Source organism: Oncorhynchus mykiss, chromosome 13, assembly GCF_057628025.1.
Source record: "Oncorhynchus mykiss isolate SJ-2025 chromosome 13, ASM5762802v1, whole genome shotgun sequence".
Classification (NCBI taxonomy): domain Eukaryota; kingdom Metazoa; phylum Chordata; class Actinopteri; order Salmoniformes; family Salmonidae; genus Oncorhynchus; species Oncorhynchus mykiss.
This window is the reverse complement of record NC_143034.1, coordinates 36,053,211-36,064,423: the sequence shown is the minus strand read 5'-3', so window position 1 is coordinate 36,064,423 and position 11,213 is coordinate 36,053,211. Positions and strand designations below refer to the sequence as shown.

At 39.2% G+C, this 11,213-nt stretch overlaps 1 long non-coding RNA gene across 1 annotated transcript; it reads right to left on the bottom strand.

Annotated features, from left to right (window-relative positions):
• Positions 1 to 371: 371 nt before the first annotated feature.
• Positions 372 to 4,882, bottom strand: LOC118938448 (uncharacterized). The gene is made up of 2 exons (XR_005035723.2): positions 4,607 to 4,882; positions 372 to 1,096 (listed from the first exon to the last, which is right to left on the bottom strand). It is a non-coding gene; the product is annotated as an uncharacterized LOC118938448 (long non-coding RNA).
• Positions 4,883 to 11,213: the final 6,331 nt, after the last annotated feature.

Here is an 11,213-nt window from a genome sequence, read left to right as displayed (position 1 = left end):
TTTGATCGGGGCCCAGTCCCCAATGTCATGAATCTTGATATTCTAAAAGGGTAACAACGTCAATATAATCATATCTAAAAGCAGAGTAACAATGTCAATATAATTGTACCCAAAAATGGTCAGCTGGTTGCATAAATAATTATGATTACTAAATGTTACATAACTTGTAAATATGAAAATCAAAACCAAATGTACACCCCTTTGTTAATATGTATTGGCAATTCTTCACTTAATGGTGAGGCATGAAATAAAACATCTTTTGTCAGGCTGAATGTTTGAAATATGAGGTGATTTGAGTCATACTTCTTCAGTCGTGGAATAAAGACAATTAGCATTTGAATGTTGTCAAGAAATACTGGAGTGATGTCAGATTGTTAATAAAATTGACAATAGACCAATTTATTATACTGCTTTCATGTGTGTATACACAAACATCTGCAACAATTATCATATTACATGTATTTTTTTAAACAAGCAGCTTTTTCAACTTGTAGAAAACAGCTGGCTACATTTTGAAGTGCTGCATTTTGATTCAAGTGGGTCACCAACGCAGTAAGTGTAACACAGCTCTTTTTTTGGTAGTCACTTTTTGCTAAATAATACTTGTTCAATTCAGAGCCTAGATTTTCCCCTGAGGCTAATATCCACATTCTGCAATCAATTGAACAGGGCAAACGATAAGTTCATCATTAAAATACTCCTTCTACAATGTTAAAACATTCTACATTGTGACATCATTAAAATACTCATACTACAATGTTAAAATATTCTACATTGTGACATTATTTCATTGATATCATGAAACAACTCCTTCATGTATTTTCTGATGTTTGATCAGAGATCTTTTATCAGAGTATCTCGTCACATTGATCACAGCTATAAGGTTTCTCTCCTGTGTGTGTTCTCTGGTGTATTTTAAGTTCTGATGAAGATGTGCAACCTTTCCCACAGTCAGAGCAGAAGTGAGATTTCTTCCCTGTGGGTCTTTGCTGGTGTTTCTTGAAGTGTTTTGATGTGGAGAGAGTCTTCTCTGCCTCGTCAGCCTCATGAGGTTGTTTAGGCCCCCCAGACAATCCACAATAGTCACGTCTCTCTCCTGTGTGAACAAAAAGTTGGACAGGTGGTTTAAGGCCCACAACAGCAAAAATCTACTGTAAAAAGGTGATGCCATCAGCGTAGCCATTATGTATTACTCCTTGTCCGTGTCACACAATCCCTTATTATGAACTCATATTGTTAATCAGATATAATAAAACAGAGTATAAGTTTACTTAGTTACAGTTCTATTTGAAATGGGGATATTGTTTATTCATAATACTTCTAACAGAGGAGCACTGCCAGAGCCCTGCAAAATGACCTCCAGCAGGCCACAAATGTGCATGTGTCTGCTCAAATGGTCAGAAACAGACTCCATGAGGGTGGTATGAGGGCCCGACGTCCACAGATGAGGGTTGTGCTTTCAGCCCAACACCGTGCAGGACGTTTGGCATTTGCCAGAGAACACCAAGATTGGCAACTTCCCCACTGGCACCCTGTGCTCTTCACAGATGAAAGCAGGTTCACACAGAGTACGTGACAGAGTCTGGAGACACCATGGAGAACGTTCTGCTGCCTGCAACATCCTCCAGCAAGACCGGTTTGGCGGTGGGTCAGTCATGGTGTGGGGTGGCATTTCTTTGGGGGGCCACACAACCCTCCATGTGCTCACCAGATGTAGCCTGACTGCCATTAGGTACCGAGATGAGATCCTCAGACCCCTTGTGAGACCATATACTGGTGCGGTTGGCCCTGGGTTCCTCCTAAATGCAAGACAATGCTAGACCTCATGTGGCTGGAGTGTGTCAGCAGTTCCTGCAAGAGGAAGGCATTGATGCTATGGACTGGCCTGCCCGTTCCCCAGACCTGAATCCAATTGAGCACATCTGGGACATCATGTCTCGCTCCATCCTCCAGGAGTAGGCGGATGCTTTAGTCCAGGTCTGGGAGGAGATCCCTCAGGAGACCATCCGCCACCTCATCAGGAGCATGCCCAGGCGTTGTAAGGAGGTCTTTGTGATGGGAATCACGTTCCCGAGTTCCCTGTATGGATGAAGGATGTCAAAGTAGCTAGGATGATCAGGCCCATCCAGTAGGTGTCCTATGTGGAGGCAGTGAAAATAGTTGAAGGAGTAGAGAGGGGAAGGTAGCTCATGTCGCACAGTCTGCAGTGAAGCCATGTAGGAGAAGGATCCCAACACACTAATAGTGAACAAGGTGGACTTTGTGTTTATAGAACAAGTGATAAATTGCATTAATAAATTAGTAACCTTCGTCCAAAACTAGGAGTTTCCGCATTAGCTTGGAGGAGTTTCTACAACAAAATTGTGTTTGCATTGCCCTCACTGCCGCAGTGATAAATTGCATTAATAATAAACTAATAAAACATCTAAGGTTCCTGAACCTGTGTAGGGATCTGAATAGTAACCTTTCGGTTTGAAAATCAGGGTAGTGGAGTGAATTTGGTTCGTGTTTATTTTACGTAATTAGTATGCTTTGTTAATCCCAATTTTTTTGCGTTTTGGATATTTTTTACAACCCTGTACAGTAGGTGGCAGCAATACACCTGATGAGTGTAGTCTGACAAACCTCAGAAGAATACATGGTAACAACCAAAGTGTTAGTCAGTGTTTCCAGTTGACCCTAATTAGATGTTACATTACTTGTTGTTTTCCTTTTTCATGTATCCGACTAGCTGGCCAACATATTCATACTTCGCTTACGCCTCTCTGATAAGATACCGCTGCACAAACATGTTTATCTAGGCCTACACCAGCACTGGTACCAGGCAGTATTAGCTAGCTACGTTTGCTCTGACTCTTAATACATTTAGCAAGCTAGCTAGCCTGCTAACTAGCGATTAGCATTAGCAATAGTAGCTAACATTATTTGAGCAACACCTTGCTAAGAAAAGACAATCTTTCGCCTTTAATGAAATGGCATGAAAATAATTGCCAGAATATTATACAATGACTTAACAGCTGTAACAATTTGACCCTCACAGGAAATCTATACTGGCAGTTATAGAAATACCCATTTACTATATAACCATTGATTCTTGAAGAATATAACTTATAAATGCCTCAAATGTTTCAACTGTATTACCCCACCAGAAACCAAAACATAAGCTCGTATAACGCCACTGTTTGTAAACAAATACTATATGGCTGAGGAGTAGGGTCAATCCAAGAGTTCTGACCTTGTTATGACAGTAAAGCACCCAAGCTAACTGGCTACGGTTGGATAGCTTGCTAGACACAAATGAGAGAAAACCTCACTCTGACCATTTTACTTGCCATAGCAGAGTTGGTTAGGCTGTTTTCATGTTATCCAGACAGTTGGTGACAAACTGTGCTGCTGGCAACAATTTAATTTGAGCTTTTTTGCAGAAATGTTTACTGACATCGGCCATATTCAACAGGTGTTGAGCGTTATTAAATTAATCAGTTATTCTGCACTCTGATACTCAGATGAGGGTGCTCTGCAATCGGAGTAGAAAGCCAGAGCGAATTTACGAACGCACCCGAATTAACAATGTCCATTGAGAACGCACACGACCCCTTGGCTAAGAATGATGTAAATAATCAAGTCAATAAACATTGGTAGTTAGTTAGAATATAGTTAATATACTGGCAAGTATGATGTATAAGTAGCCAGCTAACGTTAGGTAGCTAGTTAACATTCGGATACATACTGCTGTGAAGATATGCTATGCGTTTTGTAAGGATAGTGTAGCTAACATTATGTGAAAGGTAACTTATTTGAAAAGTCATTACTTTATTGCATTGCTCAACATTTGTCAATTATTTAAAGCAGTTCATTTGTATCCACTCTCGTTGGACTTTGGCTGCATATTTTCCTCCATTTTCTTCAAATCTGATAACGTTGAAGCAACGCCCACTTCCTGGAGAAATGCATTATGGGCCCTAAAGTACTGCATGTATACTTTGTTTTTGGCAAATTTAGTACGACATCCGGGAACTTTTGGCATACTAACTATATCCATACTATGACCAATAAGCATACTATATACTCAATTAACATCACAAATAGTACGGTTAGTATGAGTATTCTAACACAGCTCAGGACTCTGTGCAGCCATTTTGTTTATTTAAAAATTAAGTTGCCCCTTTAAAAAGCCAAACAACAATCAACCAACCAATCTGCAGTTCAACCAATAACAAAGCTGTAATTCCACCACTGTTTTGGTAATAAGATGATGGATGGGGCTGGAGAAATGTAACTAGTCTCAAATGCATAGACAGACCTATGGATGAAAGGACTGAACATCCATGATATCAACATTATAGTTTTAACCATGTTGAGGCTATACAGTGTTGGTTTACATTGATTCTAAACATTGGAGTAAAAAAAAGCTTATTTGGGTTCTGATGGGGTACAACAGTTGAACTAAGCTCATGAGGCATGTGTTATATTATTGAAGAATCAATGGCTCTAAATAATTTAAAAGTCAAAATATGGATGTAGCAATTGCACATTTCCCCTTTAACACCACACATCAGTTCAACAATCGCAGAGTTTGTGCTTCTGTTTTTAAGACAGTACTTACTAGCGTTAATCAGGGCCCGTTCAGCGTTAGAACCATCGGACGCATTAAGATGCGTTTGGGAAACAGGCCCAGATATCCCGTTTCCTCCTCTTCTTCATTTTTCGATGTGACATCGAAAAAACTGTATTGTAACAGCTTCCTCTTCCTCCTCCTCTTTCACGAGAGCTTCTTTCTCCATCCAGCAGACCTTCTCTTCTTCAGCAGGAACGGGGTTAAGTTTGAGACTGGAGCTATGAGGCATGTATTGAAATCGCTAAGCGGTATAATTCAAAGCAGTGTCACTTTATCAGCACCACGTGATGAATGACGTTTGAAGAATCCATTCGTCGAACACCTGATTGGTTTGGTTTTGGGCTCGTTCGACATTGCAGCCGACAGTGCAGGTGGTTGCTGACTGCTGACTGGCTAATTTACAAATCACCTTGCATCATAAATAACTACTCATTATTATTTATAAATAATCAGCCAGTCACCGTTTACCCACAACGCAGCATGGATTTGATGCTCTCGATCACCTGATTGGTTTGGTGATTCATTTGGGCTCGTTCGACATTGCAGCCGACAGTGCAGGTGGCTGCTGACTTCTAAATAAAGCTCAAAGATTTGAGTAATGAATCTATTGTTTACACGAAAGAGCCAATGCTTCAGGAAGCTTTGTTTCCCCATCACTAGTTTTCAGCATCTTTTCTGTGAATAAGACTACGGGAGTTTTGTAACTTTTTACACCTTGGCTTACTGCTAGTTGGGTTTTACGTGGTCTCCGGTAGTTGGTCTCACTGACCATAACCGTGATGGTTGGCTACACTGGTTAGGCTAATAGCTTGTTGGCTAAATAGCTAATTTTAGCTGGCTGGCTAAGATAACTGCATATAGCTAATGTAGGCTGGTTGGCTAAGATAACTGCATATAGCTAACATTCTTTGATATTTGGTTAGATGGCGTTATGTGTTTCCAAAACTGTGGTTTACTTTAATCACTCAAGTCATGAGCGCAAATTATTGGTTTAATTTAAAGTTATACATTTTAAGTTATTTCTGTTGTAGTTTACATTATAGGGAATAGGCTGGTCCTGCATATTACTTCACACCTGACTTTGGCATTCTTCTGAATTCTGATTGGTTTAATGTAATAATTCCAAAAATAGAACTGTGAGGTGTTACTTTGCAATGGGAATGCTTTAATATTTTATTTGATATTTTATAAACAATACAAAACATACACATACAAACAACAACATCATACAAACATTAACTACATCACACCTGCCCAGACCCACTAGAACTTACCCCTATTTCCATTAACTACATCACACCTGCCCAGACCCACTAGAACACACCTCAATCTCCATTAACTACATCACACCTGCCCAGACCCACTAGAACACACCTCCATCTCCATTAACTACATCACACCTGCCCAGACCCACTAGAACACACTTCCATCTCCATTAATTACATCACACCTGCCCAGACCCACTAGAACACACCTCTATCTCCATTATGCACATCAAACCTGCCCAGACCCACTAGGACACACCCCCATCTCCATTATCTACATCACACCTGCCCAGACCCACTAGGACACACCTCCATCTCCAGCGCCCGCATCAGCACCATTTTATTTCTCTCCGTCGCCCACTCACTTTCAACTTTTAGATAATAAAGCATTTTACCATTCTATTGAATTAACAACAGAGGATTGGTTGAGATTAAAAGTAATTTAACATTGTATAACTGTACTTCTGACAGCCAACTTTCTAACTCCTCCCATAACTTTCTAACGTCATAATAGTCCCAGAAACATTTTTGAGACATTGTTAGTTTTACACTTAAGACACGACTCTGCCGTTGTGCTGTAGAATTTGTGAATGTTGTATCTTGTATAATAAGGGACTATCATTTGTCCCAACATCACAGGCCACAGACTTTGATGCAGTTAAAGACTTCCAAAAGTGTTTCCTCAGTTTGAGATCGACTGCCAATTTAAATCCATTGAACGAGACAAGTTACCAGACATGACATATTGCTGATGCTCTTCCTATTGATAACCTGAATGACAATTATCTTGTGTGCGGTGGTGGTGATGACGTCCTATTCGATGACGTCATCCATCGGGATTCCCCAAGAAAGAAGACGCTCTGGATTGATCACTGGAGTCAGATGTGAAGGAGGAGGTTGATCATCAGGAGTCAGATGTGAAGGAGGAGATTGATCATCAGGAGTCAGATGTGAAGGAAGAGGTTGATCATCAGGAGTCAGATGTGAAGGAGGAGGTTGATCATCAGGTGTCAGATGTGAAGGAGGAGGTTGATCATCAGGTGTCAGATGTGAAGGAGGAGGTTGATCATCAGTAGTCAGATGTGAAGGAGGAGGTTGATCATCAGGAGTCAGATGTGAAGGAGGAGGTTGATCATCAGGAGTCAGATGTGAAGGAGGAGGTTGATCATCAGGAGTCAGATGTGAAGGAGGAGGTTGATCATCAGTGAACCTCTCGGAATGTTCCTGGGGTGGCGTTTCCACTTCCAGCTGGGTCATATATTTTGATACATTTTATGTTGATATTGTGAACCTATGTTATATATTTGTACCTCTTGTTTCATGAAGTGATGTCACAAAGTACTGCCCCTATATATTCAGTGCATTCGGAAGTTTTCAGACCCCTTCACTTTTTCTACATTTTGTTGTGTTACAGCCTTATTCTAAAATTGATTAAATCATCCACCCCCCCCCTCCCCCCCTTATGAATCTACACACAATACCCAATAATGACATCACAATACCCCATAATGACAAAGCAAAAACAGGTTTTTATAAATGATCAATGAAAAAATGTGATTTTCTTTCAACAACAAGGACATTTCTAAGTGACCCCAAACTTTTGTGTACATCTACATGATGTATTGTTACACTACGTAGGAGCAGTATAGACCTAGTCTGTTCATTATATACATCTACATGATGTATTGTTACACCATGTAGGAGCAGTATAGACCTAGTCTGTTCATTATATACATCTACATGTTGTATTGTTACACCATCAATAAAAGGGAAATTATATGATTGTATACTGATACAACTGAAAAATATAATGACATTAAAATGTTTTATGAGATTAGAGAACACATTGGGTGGGATCTTAGACCGTTCCTCCATACAGAATATCTCCAGGCCTTTGATTTATTTAGTCTGCGCTTATGGACTGCCCTGTTCAATTCAAACCAAAGGATTTCAAGGGAGTTCAAGTCCGACGACTGAGATTGCCATTGAAAATGTTGATTTTGTGCCCAATTAACCATCTCTTTGTGGGTGTTGATGTGTCTTGCTGGAAGATCCACTTATGGCCAAGTTTCAGCCTCCTAGCAGAGAGTTAACCAGGTTTTTGGGCTAAAATATCCTGGTAGTGGGTAAAGTTTAGTTATTTATTTCATGGAGTAATTTTTGCTAATCTTTATCAAGGGTATCAATAACTAGGTGCTTATTTTGAAAACTTGACTAAATCAGAAATATAGATGTGGAGTTGATTTAGAGTTTTGTTTTAAATCTCATAAAAAATCTGAACTAATCAAACAACATTTGTTGCTCTTTGTACGTGTTGATATAATATTCTTATTTAATGGAGAGGAAAACAACTTTTATCTAAACTGCTTTATAATATAATTCAATGAAGAAGAAAAAAAGTTTTCCCTCCTCAACTGCGTTTCCTCCCTCCAGACAGCAGATGGCGAGATGTGTCTTTCAGGCGATGTTTCTACTGTGACGTATAATCTAGTGGACGGAACGCTTCTTCAACAACTGCAGCCACCTCGGTAGCTCGCCAGACAACAAAGTCGGAACATTCAAGCTCTTTAGACAATTTACTGGTTTATTTGCCACTATGATTTAAAATACTTACGTGTAAACAACTAGCTACCTCATTTAATTTCATATTTACGTTGTAAGTCAATTAGCTGGCTGGTTAAATTAGCACTAGTCTAGTCGCTAATGCTAACTAGCTGTTATCCCCGACCATGAGTACACTAAGCTACTCTCCTCCTGATAAAGAAGAGGTCTGCTGGACGGAGAAGGAAGCTCTCGTCAAAGAGGAGGCTGTTCCAATACAAGAACAAGTAGAGGGTGGGGCTGTTACTGTGAAAGAGGAGGAGGAAGACGTTTCATTGAAGGACGAGGAAGACGCGTTCAGAGTGAAAGAGGAGGAGGATTTTACAGTAAAAGAAGAGGAGAAAGAGGAGGATGCAGGTTTTGGAGAGAAGGAGGTAGGTTTTGGAGAGAAGGAGGTTACTGTGACAGAGAAAGAAGATGAAGACGTTTTTTTAATGAAGGATGAAGAGGGGGAGATTACAGTCACATTAGAGGAGGACGAAGAAGAGAAGACTGGAGAACTGATTAACACCAGTAAATACAGTGAGTACTATCTTATAAAACAGGGACATTGATCTGATTAACACCAGTAAATACAGCGAGTACTATCTTATAAAACAGGGACATTGATCTGATTAACACCAGTAAATACAGTGAGTACTATCTTATAAAACAGGGACATTGATATGATTAACACCAGTAAATACAGTGAATACTGTCTTATAAAACAGGGACATTGATCTGATTAACACCAGTAAATACAGTGAGTACTATCTTATAAAACAGGGACATTGATGTGATTAACACCAGTAAATACAGTGAGTAGTATCTTATAAAACAGGGGCACAAACTCTGCAGTTGTTGAACTAATGTGTGATTTTTAAAAGGGCATTCTACACTTGAATATGTTTTTGTACTGTCTTAATTGTTCATGACGTCCTCCAGTGATTTTTAACTTTTCCTGTTGAAAAGTGATATATAAATACAGTAAAGTATAAACACACTAAAGGGAAACAAATAAATGTTTTGAGCAAAATAGTGTTTTTTTAGACAACTGGAAACTATAAGGAGTGAGTGTTGTCATAGTAAGGTATTCAAGGAGTTGGCTTGATGGGAAGTCGTGATGTCATCCAATAGGCGACTGATCTTCATGTGAAATTCATTATTCTTTTTAAAATCCTTCCTGTTCTGTCAAGTCGGTTTTTGATCTAGAAAGCCATTTTCAAGTCTTACCAGAGACTTTCAATATGATTTAAGTCCAACCTGTAACTAGGCCACCCAGGAACATTCAACGTCATCTTGGTAAACTCCTCCAGTGTCCTCCTTGTGGTTTAGGTTATTGTCCTGTTAGTACATTTTTTGGATTCAGATCTCTGAAATGCACTCTACCTACGTAACATTTAGTTTTAGTTAACATTATATTACCCTGGGAAAACAGTATTCATGGGCACAGAAATTATTAAATTTTACCTTTATTTAACTAGGCAAATCAGTTAAGAACAAATTCTTATTTTCAATGACGGCCTAGGAACAGTTTAACTGCCTGTTCAGGGGCAGAATGACAGATTTGTACCTTGTCAGCTCGGGGATTTGAACTTGCAACCTTCCGGTTACTAGTCCAACGCTCTAACCGCTAGGCCCCAGTGACAATACCCAAATCAATACTGTCATTAATGCGGTTCTTCAATAATTACACATCATTCTTAATACTGTTGCTGTTTAGTTACAGTCACATGTTCAACTATCATCAGCTGATCCAGTAAATAATTTTCTGACATCACGACATGCAACAACAACCAAAGTGCTTCTTCATCCATTACTCTGGTAAAGACAGTTATGCCGTGCTCCGTGTTGGATCCAACATCCCTAACAAATTGGTGTTTATAATGTGTTATTGTCTGCTTGATTTACAGTCGGGTCTGTTTGGACACAGAGATACTTAGCTCATAATGTGTAGAGCACTGTTCCTTGATGGATAGGCTATTGTACAACACACACAGCTATTTTCCTTTATTCAGGACATTTAGAATGACAAAACATTACAGAGTAGCCTAGTGGGATTATTCACAAAATTATCTGGTTATGAAATGTCATGACAAAGACATTTTAGTTTCCATGTATCACCTGAAATATGAAATTATTTATAGTCCTAGGTCTATGTTGTTGTTAGGTGAAGTTATGGGTCCTACAGTAGGTCTATGTTAGAGGTCGACCGATTAATCTGAATGGCCGATTAATTAGGGTATTTTTGGACACCGATTTATATATTATATATATATTTTACACCTTTATTTAATCTTTATTTAACTAGGCAAGTCAGTTAAGAACACATTCTTATTTTCAATGACGCCCTAGGAAAGGTGGGTTAACTGCCTCGTTCAGGGGCAGAACGACAGTTAACGACAGTTAAGAATTTGTTCTTAACTGACTTGCCTAGTTAAATAAAGGTTAAAAAAAATATTTTAAACAATCATATATCTTATATAAAACAATCAATCAATCATAATCACTAGTTATAACTACCAATGGTTGATGATATTACTAGTTTATCTAGCGTGTCCTGCGTTGCATATAATCTGACTGAGCGGTGGTAGGCAGAAGCAGGCGCATAAACATTCATTCATACAGCACTTTCGGGCGTTTTGCCATAGACTTTAAGTCTGGTGTTTTGCCAGACTTCAAGTCTATCAACTCCCGAGATGAGGCTGGTGTAACCGATGTGAAATGACTAGCTAGTTAGCGCGTGCTAA